Raw genomic sequence first — 14,944 nt, 5'->3', positions numbered from 1 at the left:
GGGAGCATCACATATTCCATCATTAACTAAATGAGATATCCACACCATACTATCGGCTTCTTCTGAAATAACTGTTTTCTTGCCAGCAAAGTGCTGGGAATTCTTGCTACCCAATAGTCAATATTTGGCTAGCCTAGCCTGTTTCTGAAAACTCTTCTACATACAAACCTCTGTTTATCATCCTCCAGCCGCACTGTTGTCATACATATTACTTCCCCATGATGATGAAAACTCAGAGCATCTTATAAAGTTGCTGAAATCTGAGCCCCTGCTTGTTTTCTCAAGGCTTGGACAAACATAACTTTAGAGGGAGCAGAGCAGAGGCAGAAAGAAAGAGGAGGCAGCATTTTCATCTTCCTTTCATCTTAGTCATTCAGTCAGCCATTCAGAACCCTATTCAACAGAGCTTTTCATTATGCAAAAAAATGCTAATCCTTTTCCGATGCTTTCACCCTTGTATAAACCCCCATTCCTTCAACTGAAAAGCAATTATATCAGTTTACCTTTCTGTCAAAAACAGGATTAATATTCCAATAACCGAATTTCCTTTCTTTTCCTCTCTTTTTGCTTTAGGAAACCAGAGATGATTAGTAGAGGCGTTCTTAGAACAAGAATACGTTATTTGAAATATGATTATGTTAACCAATGAGCAAGAAAAGGAGAATAGCCCTAAGAAGAAAAAGTCCTCCAGTTAGTGTGGAAACTCTTTTCTGTGACAGAACTGACCTTTCCTTTGCAGATGCCCAAAGACACCGAGACTCACTCTGGTCTATTAATCAGAAACAAATTATGAAAGAATGTAGCTGGACTGGTTGACACTCTCCCGTCTTGGGAGACTCAGTAACAGCCTAGGAACAATGTCCTCTTCATGGGTAATGAACAGCCATGACAAATGGGGCAGAGAAACTATTTATTTGCATATGCAAATTCTCACACAAGGGAAACATGTACAAACAAGTGTCATTGTAAGGTGGATTAGGCACACAACCGCTTTCTTTTTAGGACATTCTGCAGCCCAGAACATTAGTCAGCACAATTAAACCAGTCTCCATGGAGACTAATGAAATTTCACCATGGTATGAGTTAAATTAGATAGCTAGTTATGTGTTTCCACAATCCAACTTGAAATCCATTATTGTTTCAGAACAATACAGCAATTGTGCCGAGCTGATCTTTGCCAGCTCAACAAGCTTCTAAGTTGACAATTTGCATATGTTAATATAATTAAGCACTAATTACATGAAACTTGTACATATTCACATGCACTTTCCCTGGGCGCTTTACAGTTTGAACCTTGGCCAAGTCTTTAACCCTTAGAATGGTTTTAGAGGGAAAAAAAATCTCTGCCTGTGGGTACAGCCCCTAGGCAGATACAGAAAGGCTCCTCATTTATAAACACAAAGCTGGACCTTCTCAGATTTCTAGCAACAATGACAGCAAATATTTTGTGAGTGTGCTAGGGACCAAGGATAAGGGAAGAAGGATGGGATGGGGGAGAGGCAGAGAGGTGGATTCACCTTTAAAGACTCATAAGGAGTACCTTCTCATAGGTAAGTAATAACACTCATTTCAGGAAAAATGTTAAGGAAGAATTTCCTCTCACTGACATTGTAGAACCTTGGGAGATGAAAACGATTTGACAACAGCAAAAATAGCAAGTAGGGAAGGAAAAAGGAGCCAGCAGCACCTAATGAGCTTTACGTAAATATATGCAGAGGCAATTAAGCAATGTTAATTACTATGACAGCAGTTAATTGAATATAATTAGATATTTTAAGCCACTGAATAAAGCATAGTTAAGATTAATTTTATTGAGATTAATTGTAAATAAGGATAGATTAACGCTGTGTTTTGACAGGCATAAAAAGTAGTTCCGCAAACGAGGCAGAAGCATGGCCACCAGTCCAAAAATCATATATTATTTTAATGTCACACCTCAGAATCATCTCCTCAATAAACATGACTTTTCAAACCCAAACAGACAGGAATCTTGAAGAAAAACAAACAGCTTGCAGCGATTAAAGAGCCTTTTGTCCTTTTTCATGTGCATTTCTTTTAACAGACTAAATTAAGCGAGTCTGGTGTACGTGTTTTAGGAAGGAACATTTCACACTGAATGGAAAAAATGTTCTATCACATATGAAATTCGTGCAGCTGTGCGGAACTTGGTCCAGATGGTTTTTGACTATAAAACACCCCCAAATGATAGACAGTAGGCCTTCCCAAGATTATGTGATAAAGTCACAATCTTTTATTTTGACCTCCCAAATTTCTGCTTTGTATTATTTCCCATCAGGTCACATATTTTCTTTTACAACTGTGTTTCTCCAAGAGCGTTAGGAGAAACCTTGTGCCTACTAAGTGCCAGAAAGCAATGTGATGTGCATTGAGGAGGGCTTCCTATAACAGACATCAGCCAAATCACTCAGCCCTCAGATGCAATGATAGCCATGACAACGACTATGCAGATGACAAGACTTGATGATTGCTCTCACAAACAATGGTTTCTAGCAAGATTGCTGAGGGAAAATACTGCTAAATGAAAACCCCTCCCCAGTATTTTCACACCAAGCTAATTTATGCCCACTCTTTAAGAAAATGAACACAGTCTTCAAGAATGCTGGACAAATCACTAATAAGAAAGGAACTTTAATGGATTTTGAAATAAATCAATAGGTGATTAACATAATATTTTTAAAGCAGCAGAAGACATGTGCGTGTGTATATACATGTATATTACATAAACATATATATTAGATTTCCAATACCTACTGGCTCTTAATCGAACAAGGGCTTTCTACTGTTGAGCCTGGCTCTACACTGCCTCACAACTTCTTTAGGATGCCTTTAGTCTTGATAACAAAAATCCTAAAATGGTCTGTGAAACAAGACTACGACAAGCCATTCTGCAGTGAAAGATTTTAAATCATCCAGCCTCTTCTAATAGACTTGAGACTTATTGAGGTAGAAACCATAAAAAATGAAGAAGGGAAATTTAATCCCTGAAATATTGATTTGCACATTAATATCATATAGGCAGAGGGCAATTTGGCTTCGTGGAAATGACACATTGTCGACCCTTGGTGAAGTCAGAGCCAATCTAACTGCTGAACATGTCTGAATCTCAAGAGTTATTAAGGGCTTCCCTTCTTGCCTTTATGACTTTTCTTCAGCCTACCAATGCAATCTTAAATGTATTATCTTTAAGAAATAATTGTAAAACCTCAGGGGTTTTCCAGTTAATGGAAGGGAGGCCAAACCACATCAGATTCTGAAATGCAACATTAAACCCTTGCAATCAACAAAACCACCTCAATTCTCATCCATCCAGTGCAGGATCTAATATTGTTATTAGAGATAATCAAATTTCATTGTGTAAATTTAGGCTCATGGTCGGAATGGAAGCAGTAAATTCTGCAATATTAAACAGCGATTTTCTCAGCCTCCTTTATGTCTCCCTTTGCTGGTGAAGCATCTTTTAAAATAATCCAACTAGCCCAAAATTAATGAACAGATTTGGACTCATCTGCTAAAAACTGCCAAAGATTACAGTAAAGCCGAGCATGTGTCCTTCATTTTTAACTTGAAGTGGCAACTTTCACTTCCTAGACCCAGAGCCCACTCGCCCTGTCTACCCCACATTTGGTGCCACTGCCTTGACTTACACAGCTGGTTTACCTGACCTTTCTTTGTTCCTTAGGTACAATTCACTTTTCAGATTTATGGGTTTTCCCCCATATTTCATTGACTCTATCTTCACTGCCATAAAAATGAAAACACTTAAATATGCATTTACTTTTTTAAATGCAAAAGCAACCAGCTATCGAATAAATACAGTGATACTTTCTCCCCAGTTTATCCCATAAATATTAGAATTGTTTTTTTTATAGTAACTATATAAACCTTATGATCCCCACACTGAAGCCAGGTGCAAGAGGTTAAAACAGCTGGCTAGCCATCTTTTATTTTTGTGTGCCTTCCTGCTGATTGAAACGGCAAACATTGAAAACTATCAAATATTCCCTTAAGGATTTTTTTTTAAGATGAGGAAGGAAAAAAGAAAACCTTCGACTTCTTTAATATGCTCCTCTGTGGAGAAGAAAAACTCTTAAACATAAGCAGTCACAGAGGTAGGAAAATGATCCCAATCTATCCTTTCTGTTGTCTTTAAGCCATCCTTTCCAACAACTTCTAGACACAATTGTTATTCTTCAGTTAGAAAAGAGAAAAGAGGGAAAAAAGAAAGAAAGAAAGAAAGTCTGAGCTTGCTCTGTCAATTTCGCCAGTAAATATAAAGTAAAACAAGTGTTGATGGCACCGAGAGTGTTACATACCCGGGCTGTGTTTTTGCATTGCTCTCAATGGAAGCGATCGATGCCCGTGTCACTGTCGCGTCCCAATCGCAGCCAAGTCCCAGCCTTACTCTAAGGAACACCCGAAAAGGCAGCGGCAGCCGCAGCCTCTCCCTGACTCTTCCATCCATCCACCCAACTAAAAATATAATACTACATATGAGCTTTAACCACTCCACGTTTATAGGGATCAAGCCACTGAAAATCCAGGAGAACACAATAAAAAAAAAAAAAAAAAGAAACCTTCTGTCTCTTGTCTTTCTCTCCTCTCTCTTCCTCTCTCTCTCCTCTCTCTCTGTCTCTCCTTTTGCCATCTACATGATCCTTGATTAAACATGGAACAGAGTTAATAAAAAAAAAAATGGGGGGGGGAGGGAGGACTCAAGGAGAGGAAATGCAACTGTCAGAAATCGGGACCGCCAGATTTCCTGGTGAACCTGCCTCTGTCTGAGTCAGTGTCAATCCACCATCTTCCGCCAGTGAACTTGTCTTTGGGTTTTTGTTTGGTTTGGGGGGGTTGTTGTTGTTGTGTGTGTGCTTTTTTTGGAAGGGGGGAGGGGAAAGGCAGGGTGGGGGGTGGGGGCTGGGGGGGAGCAGGGAGAATGTGTGTATCTGTGAGTGTGTGTTGAGTGTGAGTGTGCATGTGTGTGTGTGTAGGGGTCGGGGTGGGGGGGGGGGTCCGTGTTCGCGATCTGAACCTTTGGTACCTACAATGAGGGTGTCTCATCGAACGGTAGCTAAGACCTCACCAGAACCGCGCGGAAGTGAGGAGTCGCGGCCAAAGGCACCCGCCGGAGCCTCCTATATGGGCCGGACCCCAGCCCGAACGGCCGAAAGGAGCCCCCGCCCGGATCACAGGTAACAAAAGAAATACAAACCAGTGCACCGTCTTCTGGGGGGAAGGGGGACAGGATGGGGAACCCTCTGTAACTTGGGCATAGGCAGAGAAACTTTATACAATTCCATGAGAAATTTTATTATTTTTTTCCGATAGAAAGGAGCAGAAAGAATGGGGGAGGGGGGACTGAGACAGAAGTAGAAGGAAGGCGAGACCCGACGCATTCCAGCCCCTCTTCCCTTAGCTGCTCCCGGCCGGAAGGCGCACTTGATGCCCGGAGAGGCGGAGAAGGTTAAGTTCGTTTGTAGACACGGAACCCCTTTGGGGGGTCCGGGGAATAAATCAGTTCTCACAACCGGCCACAGTACACCCCCCCCAAATACACACACACACACACACACACCCCTTGCCCTTTGCCAAAAAGAAAGGAAAAGATTCTTGACCCCGAGCGGCGGGCATCCGTCCTCTGGTCTAAGGCATACCGCAGCGAAAGCGCCCCGAGAGAGCTGCGGCCGCCTCCCGGCTCCCTGGCCCCGAGGCCCGGCGATCCCGCCTCCTAACGGACCTGCCTGGCGCTCGTCGGCGCCGGGGTCCGCGCCGCCCGCGCCGCCTCCCGCTCCCGCGGCCGGGCGTCTACCTGCAGCCCCAGCCCCGGCTCGCGCCCCAGCCTCTCAGAACCCCCTGCCCACGGCGCTCAGATCCCCGGGCCTCCGCCGCTCCCGCGCACTAAGCGCCCTTCGCGGAACTTGAGCGAGGGAAGGGGATGGTGAGAGGGGAAGAAAAACGAGGCTAAGGGCGGGGGTGGAGGGAGAGCAGGGAGACAGAAGGAAGAGAGGGGCTCCGAGCCCCACCGACCCAAGTCCAAACTTTCCGAAGATGTGTGCGAAAAGAAGGGTCATCCCGACCCGGGTGCGGGGAGCGCGGGGCGACCGGGGACCCCTGCCATTGCCCGCGCCGCCGCGGTGCTGACAGCTTCCCCGAGCCGCGAGACAGCCCCAGGCTCGCGGTGGAGACAGAACCCGAAAAGACAGGCAAAACGAGAGAAAACTGCTCGGCCAAACGTGGATGAGCCGCCACTTAATCCAAAAGTTAAATCCCGAAAAACGCACCCCCCCCCCACCAAAGAAAGTGGAAAATCAGGTCCCTCAGTGCCCCCTCCCTCCCTCAGCAGAGCAAATCCTGGAGCCAAAAAAAAAAAAAAAAGGGGGAAAGAGATAGAAAAGGGGGGCAGAGCGGAAGAGATGGTCGGGCTGAGGGGATGTGTGCGAGAACGAGCGAGAGCGAGCCAGCCAGGGGCAGAGAGGGAAAGAGGCGGAGAGGGAGAGAGAGGGAGCGAAATATCAAAGATTGTGCAAGATCAGGCTGGAAAGATAATCGATACTCGACCTAAATTTAACACAAACTACTCAATAAAAGTTAAAGAAAAAAACTTACTTTCCATTCCCCTGCAGTTCCTACTCGATCTTCGCCTCTTTTTTGTTTTGCTTTTATTTTACTTACAGCTGATCACATCCAAGTAAAACGAGAGGGTTCATTTAAAAAAAAATAAAAAAAATAAAAAAATAATCCTCGAACTTTATTGGGTGAAAATAAAAACGCTGGAGCAGAAAGTGGGGGGCATGGAGCGGTCCTCGGGGGTCCGGGAGGAGTTAAAGCATGTGCCGACCGCGGTCTCGCTGTTTGGTTGTGAAGGGGTTGGGAAAGGAGGAAAGGAAATGAAAATCCGATATGTCTTTATTCTGCTAATTATTATCGTTTTAGCCCTGTTTAAAAAAATGGCTGATTAAGTTGAGTGCGCATGTCTTTGTGTGTCTATTCCCGATATGCACTCTGGGAATGAGAGAGGAGAGCGAGGGAGAGGGAGAGGGAGAGGGGGGAGAGAGAGGTGTAATTAGTGAGGTGATCAACATTCCCCAGACTGCAAATGACGCGCAGCCCGGACTCGGAGCAGCCCGGGAGCCTGGCGGCTTCCAAGGCTCGGAGCGCTGCGGCGGGAGCCCGGGACGCGGCGACCGCGGAGAGGGCAGGGGATGGGGACCTCCGGGGCTCCCACCCCACGCGCCCCTGCGCGCGCGACTCCCAAACTTCATTAGACACACACACACACACACACACACACACACACACACACACACACACTCGGCGAGAAGGGGGAGAAAATAAAAACATTAGTACTGCCCAAGCAGTGCCCTTTCACCACTCGAATTTTGTTTTGTTTTTTTTAATGAGGCAAAGTAATTATTATCGGACCAGAGATTTGTTTACCAGGGAGCTTTAAGCAGAAATATGAGTTAGGGGCATGAAAGGGTTTTCGCTGCTTAATTTATTCTGCTACGTACAGGAAAGCACTTTAATGGCGAAATGCGGGGGCCTGAGCAAATATGCAGATATATGTAAATAAAGGGTGCCTGGCTGTGTGCAAATTCCGCTCTGCCCAGCCTGTTTCAAAGGAGGAATTGCACTCCGGATCCGTAGGCACTCAATTTAAACACGCATCTTTTGCTGGCACACGCAGGAAAGAAAACCCAGGGCATGGAAGATAGAAGCGGTTAGTTTAGTCAAAGTAAACTTTCAAATGAGAATAAGTGAGGGTTGCAAGGGCGATAGCGAGGCTGCGGTTCTAGCCTTTATGTAATATTTTTGAATATTTTATCAGAATTGCGTAAGTTCAATGTAATAGCTTTAAGAGGACTTAGGAAGAAAACCTTTCATCTTGCGAGTCTGTTGAATTATCTTTCTTGAAGCACGTTATGATGAATTTTAAAACCCCACTACAGATCTCATTAGAATGAAATATACTTCGTATTTTCTGGTGCAAAATTTAAGGTGGCTGATTCTCATTTGAAAACCTAATTATCTCTTTCCAATATTACAGATGTGAATATGAGTGACACTTTCATTAAAAGATAATTAACTAAAACTAGGAATAGACATACTTTTAAATACCCCCTACTGAATATGGAATATATGTATATACATACATATATATGCACATATCCACTGCTACTCAAAGATAACATCTTGATACACTGCTACACTGCAGGTCACAAAGAGACACCATCTATACCATATTTCAAAACTAGGAATTCTAGAGAGAAGGTGAGAATAACAAATCAAAACAAGCTAAAAAAAACAGGAAATACTTGCAATGTCCAGCTTCCTGGACAGGTGAGGCGTCAGCTGCTTTTGAGTTGACAGGCCTTTGAAGTTCTGGATCGCCAGGATCTGCTTCAAAACTGTGTCTTAGGCCTTAAGCACCAAATCTACCAAATACCAACAGAAAGGTTTATTGCGCAAGCACTAGGAACCACAGAGCCTGCAAACACACATCTTTCTGGGCCTGAAACCTTGCGTTATCAGGGAACCTTTGGAAAATCCTAGGACTGATGAAAATGGGATTAAAAAACCAAACAAAACACCTGGGAGGATAAAAGCACAGTTCTCAAAAGAGCAGACCTAGGCCCAGATCAGGAAAGCTGGTTGCCTACAGCAGCTGGCTAAGGTTACAATGAAAGTCCAGAGGCTTGGAGTAGAGAATAAACCCTAGATATGGTCTTGATTAAGAGAAAAAAGCAAATCAGCACCTTAGGAATCTAGAGTCGGTGCATGTACTAGTGTATTAGAAACCATCACTACTAAACGTTAACAGAAACAAAACTACTTCTCCAAAGACTTCATGCCCTTTCAAACTTGTTTGGGAAGAAATCTGCCCAAAGTGGACAGCGTTCTAAGGTTTTTGAGTTACTTTGTTTACAGCCCCACCTTTACACAGCAACTGTATCACCAGTGTGTGGTGTCTGACTGCACCTCAGTGGGGTTTATCCATGAGCCTTAAGAAATATACATGCCCACGAGGGTAAAATTTAAATTCCCTGCAACTTGCAAGTGAAGAAGGTGTTTATGTAGCGTTACTGTTTACCGAAAAACACCCCAGAGAGCAAAAATTTTGGCTTTAAAAAACTATTTGAGGTGCATGTTTGGGGAAGAGAGTGAGGGCTTTTAAAGAGACTGAGGGGAAGTGAAGGCAGGGAAACTTTCAGGTTCAAATCAGGAAAGATCAAGCCCTTTGCGGGAGAGGGCTCCGAGTACAAGCTCACTGATGGAAAAACCATTTCCTGCGATTTCAGACGGGTAAATGCGTATGATGAAGGAAACACCTGAGAACAATAAGTCTGTTTCAGGCTCAGGTGAAGAAAGGGGTCTATTTCTGGCATGGAGAATAGGGAAATGATGATCATTTCGTTTTCAAGTTCTCCTTTATTTCTTTTGCCTTTTTCTCCATGAAACATCATCAATAACATTAATGTCATTAATGTCAAAACACCAAACGTCAAATCAGGAAAACCATTTTAAAAATGTGATGGCTAGTTCTCCTCTGTGCCCCCACCTCCCCTCTTTTCTTGGAAAATACAGCTGTTGTGTGTGTGTGTGTGTGTGTGTGTGTGTGTGTATCTATGTGTGTCTGTGTTAAGAGGTGATTTTTGAATTCTAAGAAAACAAAAGGGAAGGAGGATTTGTAAGAGGGCGCCCACTTTTGCAATGCCTTCTGCTAGCGAGTATTCCCCTTCTAGCGTGTGTGTGTGAGTGTGTGTGTCTGAGTGTGTGTGTGTGTGTGTGTGTGTGTGTGTGTGTGTGTGTGTGTTCTTTTTAATCATCTCTTCCTCGTCCTCATTCACCTCTTTCCTAAGAAGAGAAGCCAGGGTGAGGGTCGGGGGTTAATGGGCTGAGGGGAAAGGGGCAGAGAGGAACTAGCACAGAGTCAAGAGTTTCCTCCAGGGCTCGGCCTCGGAGCGCGCCAGCGCGCGGAGGGGCGCGGGCAGAGGCGGCCGCAGGTCTGCGAGGGGTGGGCCCGGAGGCGCGGAGCGCGGCGCCGCGGGCAGGGGCGCGGCGAGGCGGGCGAGCCCGAGCCCAGCCAGAGGGCTGCTCCGGGGCGCGGGCGCGATCTGCCCGGCTCGACCCGGCTGCGCCGCTGCCCCGCGGGCCCTCGCGCCCTCCTCCTCGGCCCCCTCGCTCCGGGAAACCCAGCTGCTCCTCTCGGGTCTCTGCGGACTCCTCGCCGTCAACCTTTGACCCCGCACCCCCCCCCCACCCTCATTCCGCTGCCCCTAAACTCTGCGCGAACCCGCCGCCGCCCTCGCGGAACGTTTGGCTACTTTTTTATTTCAAAGTGAAACGAACAGAGGTTTCCCCGCCGCACCAAGAACTTTCCCCAGACCCTCTTCTGCACTTTCCAGGGCTGCCCCCGCCAAGCCAAGCCCACTGCAGAGCTCTCGGACTCTGACACTGAGTGCCGAGCTGGGGAAGGACCAAAGAGGGCTGCCAGGTGGTCAGGTGTTGAGTGTTGGAAGCAAGGAGTAATTAACAATGAGACAAAAGGTAATTTCCACTCTGAGACTTTTACTCGGCGCATTTTATTTCCCAAATCTACGCCGCGGACACTCCGGGCTTTACAATTGGTTTAATGAGTCTTGAGCTGTCTGTTCCTCCCTTCCCCCGCCCTGCCCTCGCCAGTTCCTTAATAAGTACCCCACCTCCCTCTCCCCCGCGTCCTTCCAGCTCAAGACCAGCCCCAGCCCAAGGGGGAAAGAGGTTCCCAGTCTTTTGACCGCGCTTCCGGGGTCTATAGATGAGCTCAGTTTGAAACGAGGTATTACAAGTGATTTCAGCGTTAGGAACCCTTTATATCACCACAGACACTTTCAGATCCTCGGCCCCCCTCCTCCTTCCCTCTTTTTGTTGGGTCTTCTCCACCCGGGGGCTATTTAACAAAGGCAGTCTGTTAACTAACATTTTTAACTCAGCAACTCCTTTCCAAATCACACTTAAACCTGATACCAACGTCAGTCATTTTGTGTGAGTGGAGGTAGGGGTAGGGGATAATGTGTGTAAGGGGGAGAGGTGAAGTTGCTAGTGAATCGGAAAGTGCAGGGCTTCTTGGTGAAGGTGTCACAAACACAGTATATATACAGTGAATTAATTCAAGAAATACTATGGGAGAGCCACTTCCCATTCCTATGGGGGGGGACGGTATGTTTTCTTGAAAATTAACAAAAGGACAAAATTTGACCTAACATCCAGAATGGACACTCATTGATGGTGAGAGTGAACTAGATGAAATGACATTCAAAAAGGAAAGGCACTTTGAGTATGTATGTATGTGTGTAGTATTTGTGGGCAGTTAAATCCGTCCTTCGCTGATTCCCTCCCCTCCCCCAGCCTGGCTCTTATCTCCTTTGTAGTCTCCTTTTTTTTTTTTTTTAACATAAAAATGACCCCCTCTTGCTCCTGGGTCCAATCTCTGTACTTCTCTATCCCCGTGTATTTCTCCTTTTCTAGACCAAAGTCCATTTTTTGCTTTAACTTTGAAGTAAATTTGTTCTCCCTTTTTTACCCCTGGAGGTTCTGACCCGGTTTTGTTGGGGGCAGGGGGACAGGGAAGTGTGTCATTATGTAAAGTCAGATACGGGTAAGGTAAGGGGGGGGGCGGTTATAGAGGGTTTGAGGAGGGAAGAATTAAGGGAAGGGACCAGAGAAAGACAGAAGGAGAAAAGTCAGACGCCCTCTGGCCTTCCCGAGGTCAGAGCTCAGACAGTGCCGTGACCTCCTTTCACTCTAGGCAACCAGCCCAGTGTTTATAAACAGAATCCGGCAGGTCTCTTCCGAAACAATAGTACTTCAATAACTTCACCAAGCACTTCTACAGCTCTTATGCAAATTAATGAGGACTCTTTATTACCACTACCCCCACCCAACACTCACATGCACACTCACATCACCCAAACCCAGCATCACAAGCATACCCATCTCAAAATCCAAGGCGATAATTTCCAGCAAGAGTATCCAACGAAAATTTTACATCCCGTCTGGGCAAGAGCTCAAAAGACAACGACACAGATGGGAAAAGATAGACAAGTGGGGAAAAAATAAAGAATAACTGTGATTTCATTGAATGGAGGATACAGTTGTGATCTTTTTAAACCTAAAACATTTATACGTAGTCAATGAAATGCTGTATAGACAATATACTAAACTCCAGCCATCAAATAGAATTATTTTAAAGCAGGATATTACCTTCATCCAAACATTCACATTTCCAAGACAAAAAAAAAAAAAAAGTACTTTACAGCTGAAGAAAAGCCACCACCTCTGTATGTAACATCCCTAAATATTAGACACAAAAGCACCATTAAATCCTACAGCAAACAAACAGACCATCTGATCTAAGTTACAAAATGTGTAATTAAATCCATCCTTAATTACAAAAGGCAGCTAGCATACTAAATGAATCAAAGATTTTGAAACAAATGTCGTTTGCTAAGGTACGAAATGATAGCTTTACAAGATATTGTAACCAAAAATCCATTTCAGGAATAAATTACAAGATAGGCAAAAAAAAAAAAAAAAAAAAAAGTGCAAGCAAAAAAAAAAAAAAGAATTAAATGATTTTCAAACTTTTGCTTTAAAATGATTATCAGTGACAGTCTAAGAGGAAAAGGTTAAAGAAAATATACCTTAGAGCAAAAAGATCATCTCCTTTTCTTCTTTGTCTATCAGTCCCCTGTTAAAGCATATGGGAAATGTTTTCAAAATGCCCAGATTTGGCACATTGTCATTGCAAAGAGAGGAGCGCAGTGATGCTGTTAGAGAAAATGGGAAATAAATTCAGGATTGGGTGCTGCCTCCTTCAATGCGGATTTATCTAAGTTTAATTTAATATTCCGCAATCACTGAATGATCGCATATAATTCACCAAGATTTTAAAGGGGTTTATTTAAATACCTTGAGCAAAAAGAGAATGGAATTTAAACCACTACGGCCATTGCTTATATATATATTTTTTATTTTCCTATTAGAAGAATCTTAAGTGGCAATTTCTAATAATTAAAGAAAAAAACGATAAAGGTTTGGGTTTTTTAAAGGGAGGATGTTAAAGAAAACATTAGCTTTATTAAAATCATTCTGAACATAAAATCAAAAAGCACAAAATGGTTGTTTGTAAAACACTAAACCTTTAATCGATTTTATTGGCATTCCGATCGATTAGATAAACGGAAATCTATAGCAAACATCAAAGCATTTAAAACATTTTCTCTATCTCATTTATAAACAAAACTTTTCTCTTCAGCAGAAAAAAATGATTATCAAACGACTAACAGGAAATTCTTCAGATATCAAATTACGATAATAAAATTATTTCCACATGGAAAGGGATAATGACAATGATGATAGTAATTACAATAATGAATAATTCAACAACCCTTTGACATGTATGGAAGAACCTCGAGCAGAAACCGCTCTCGAAGGGGGGCTACTTCAAAATAAATACTTTCTTTAATTTTAAAGGAAACATTTTTAAGAGACAAGTCAAGGGGAGTAACTTAGGTGTGGCTGTCGGACTAGTGTTAATTTCCCTATAGTTGCAAAGGAGTCTATTTCTTTGCCGGCGTTTTCCTTCCAAATGGAGTTACTTCTTATTAGCAAAAATTAATATGCAAATGTCAGTGAGCCCTACCAAGGTTTACGACTTTGTGTCCGAACCTGTCTTCTACTTATTTTAAAAGGTGATTCCCAAATTACAGAGCGGGGGCGAAGACTAGACTCCCCAAACCTGAATGTAGTCACACATTTGATCCTTTAAGTGAAGGAAAACAATTTATTTGGAGGTAAGAAAACGGCTATCTGGAGTCATGCAAGCATCAGAGCTTCTGGCAGCAAGAGAAAGTGTTGCTGTAACGGGTATTATGTTTATTTGTTAAAGAAAATCAATGAAAGTGGCTGTAAAGTAGTTAGTGAGGCGTGTGTTTGGGACTCGCGGTGAATCGTGACTCCGGCAGGCTGAGCGAGCAGCTCTTCCTCTTGCCAGAAAAGTCCCTGCGTCGCCGGGAGCCGGGGCGCGGGCTGCGCGGCACCTGGTTCCAGCTCGCCGTGCTGCCCCGCGGTGCTCGCGCCACCGCCCGAGTCGTTACGATTCCCTGCCCTTTCTGCCCTCTGTTCTCGCAGTTGCTCCCCGCGGTTGACAGCGGTTGCCTTCCCACGCTCTCCCTCAGCAGCACACACCTTTTTCCGCCTTCCCTCTTGCTGACTCGAGTCGTTCCCCCCTTCCTTTACGCTACAGGTCTGAACTTCTGTACTTTTTCCCCTTCTTCCGGAATCTCACTCTTCTGCATCCCTACGTCCCTTGGGTGAATCGCCGAACGTTTCCTTCCTACCCGCCCCTCCCCCATTTCTCTCTCCTGCCATTTCTTTAGCACCCGGGTCTTCTTACCCTCGCACTCCTATCCTCTCCTCCAGACATTCCAGAGAGTTCTCATCACACCAGAATGCACTCTTTTTCTCCTCCTCCTCCTCCCCTTGGATTGGAGAGTGAGGTGGGGGGGGCAGGGGGAGGAATTGAGTTCAACTCCCAGGGGTTTGATTCTATTCTTTTAACAGCTTTACTTTCCCTTTTCTTCTTTGCGTAACCTTCACCTACCTACTAATTTATAACAGAAGCGGTTTCTTTCCCTTTCATTTCCCAGTTTACGGTCCCCGTCTGGGGTTGTGCGTTGCACACTCACTCCCTGGTCACCCCCCCGCCCGACCGCCCCCGCCGGCCGCCCGCCCGGGCAACTATTTTCATTTACTCAGTTGCCGTCTAATTGCACTTTGTCTCCTCGGAATAAGTTAGTTTCCATGATGTAAAGTTCTCCGTATAGCGTCTCTTTATTTGTCAAATGACTTCGTGGCCCAAATGAAGGGTGGGGGATGGGGGGGA

At 44.6% G+C, this 14,944-nt stretch overlaps 1 protein-coding gene and 1 long non-coding RNA gene across 6 annotated transcripts in view; one reads left to right on the top strand and one right to left on the bottom strand.

The window, feature by feature from the left end:
- ZFHX4 (zinc finger homeobox 4) overlaps positions 1-9,839 on the bottom strand; it is a 179,376-nt gene extending 169,537 nt beyond the window's left edge. Inside the window, exon 1 of one of the 3 annotated variants that reach the window (XM_074355083.1) lies at positions 6,625-9,839. The gene's annotated coding sequence lies outside the window, so the exon portion shown is untranslated. The remainder of the gene's footprint in view (positions 1-6,624) is intronic. The other 2 variants (XM_045514060.2, XM_074355082.1) reach the window with 2 other exon arrangements.
- LOC105066248 (uncharacterized) overlaps positions 4,973-14,944 on the top strand; it is a 44,805-nt gene continuing 34,833 nt past the window's right edge. For all 3 annotated transcript variants that reach the window (XR_012503222.1, XR_012503221.1, XR_012503220.1), the window contains exon 1: positions 4,973-5,210. This is a non-coding gene — a long non-coding RNA (uncharacterized LOC105066248). The remainder of the gene's footprint in view (positions 5,211-14,944) is intronic.

This window comes from Camelus bactrianus, chromosome 29, assembly GCF_048773025.1.
Source record: "Camelus bactrianus isolate YW-2024 breed Bactrian camel chromosome 29, ASM4877302v1, whole genome shotgun sequence".
Taxonomy (NCBI): domain Eukaryota; kingdom Metazoa; phylum Chordata; class Mammalia; order Artiodactyla; family Camelidae; genus Camelus; species Camelus bactrianus.
Note: the sequence above shows the minus strand (reverse complement) of the source record. Positions and strands in the feature narration are given on the sequence as shown.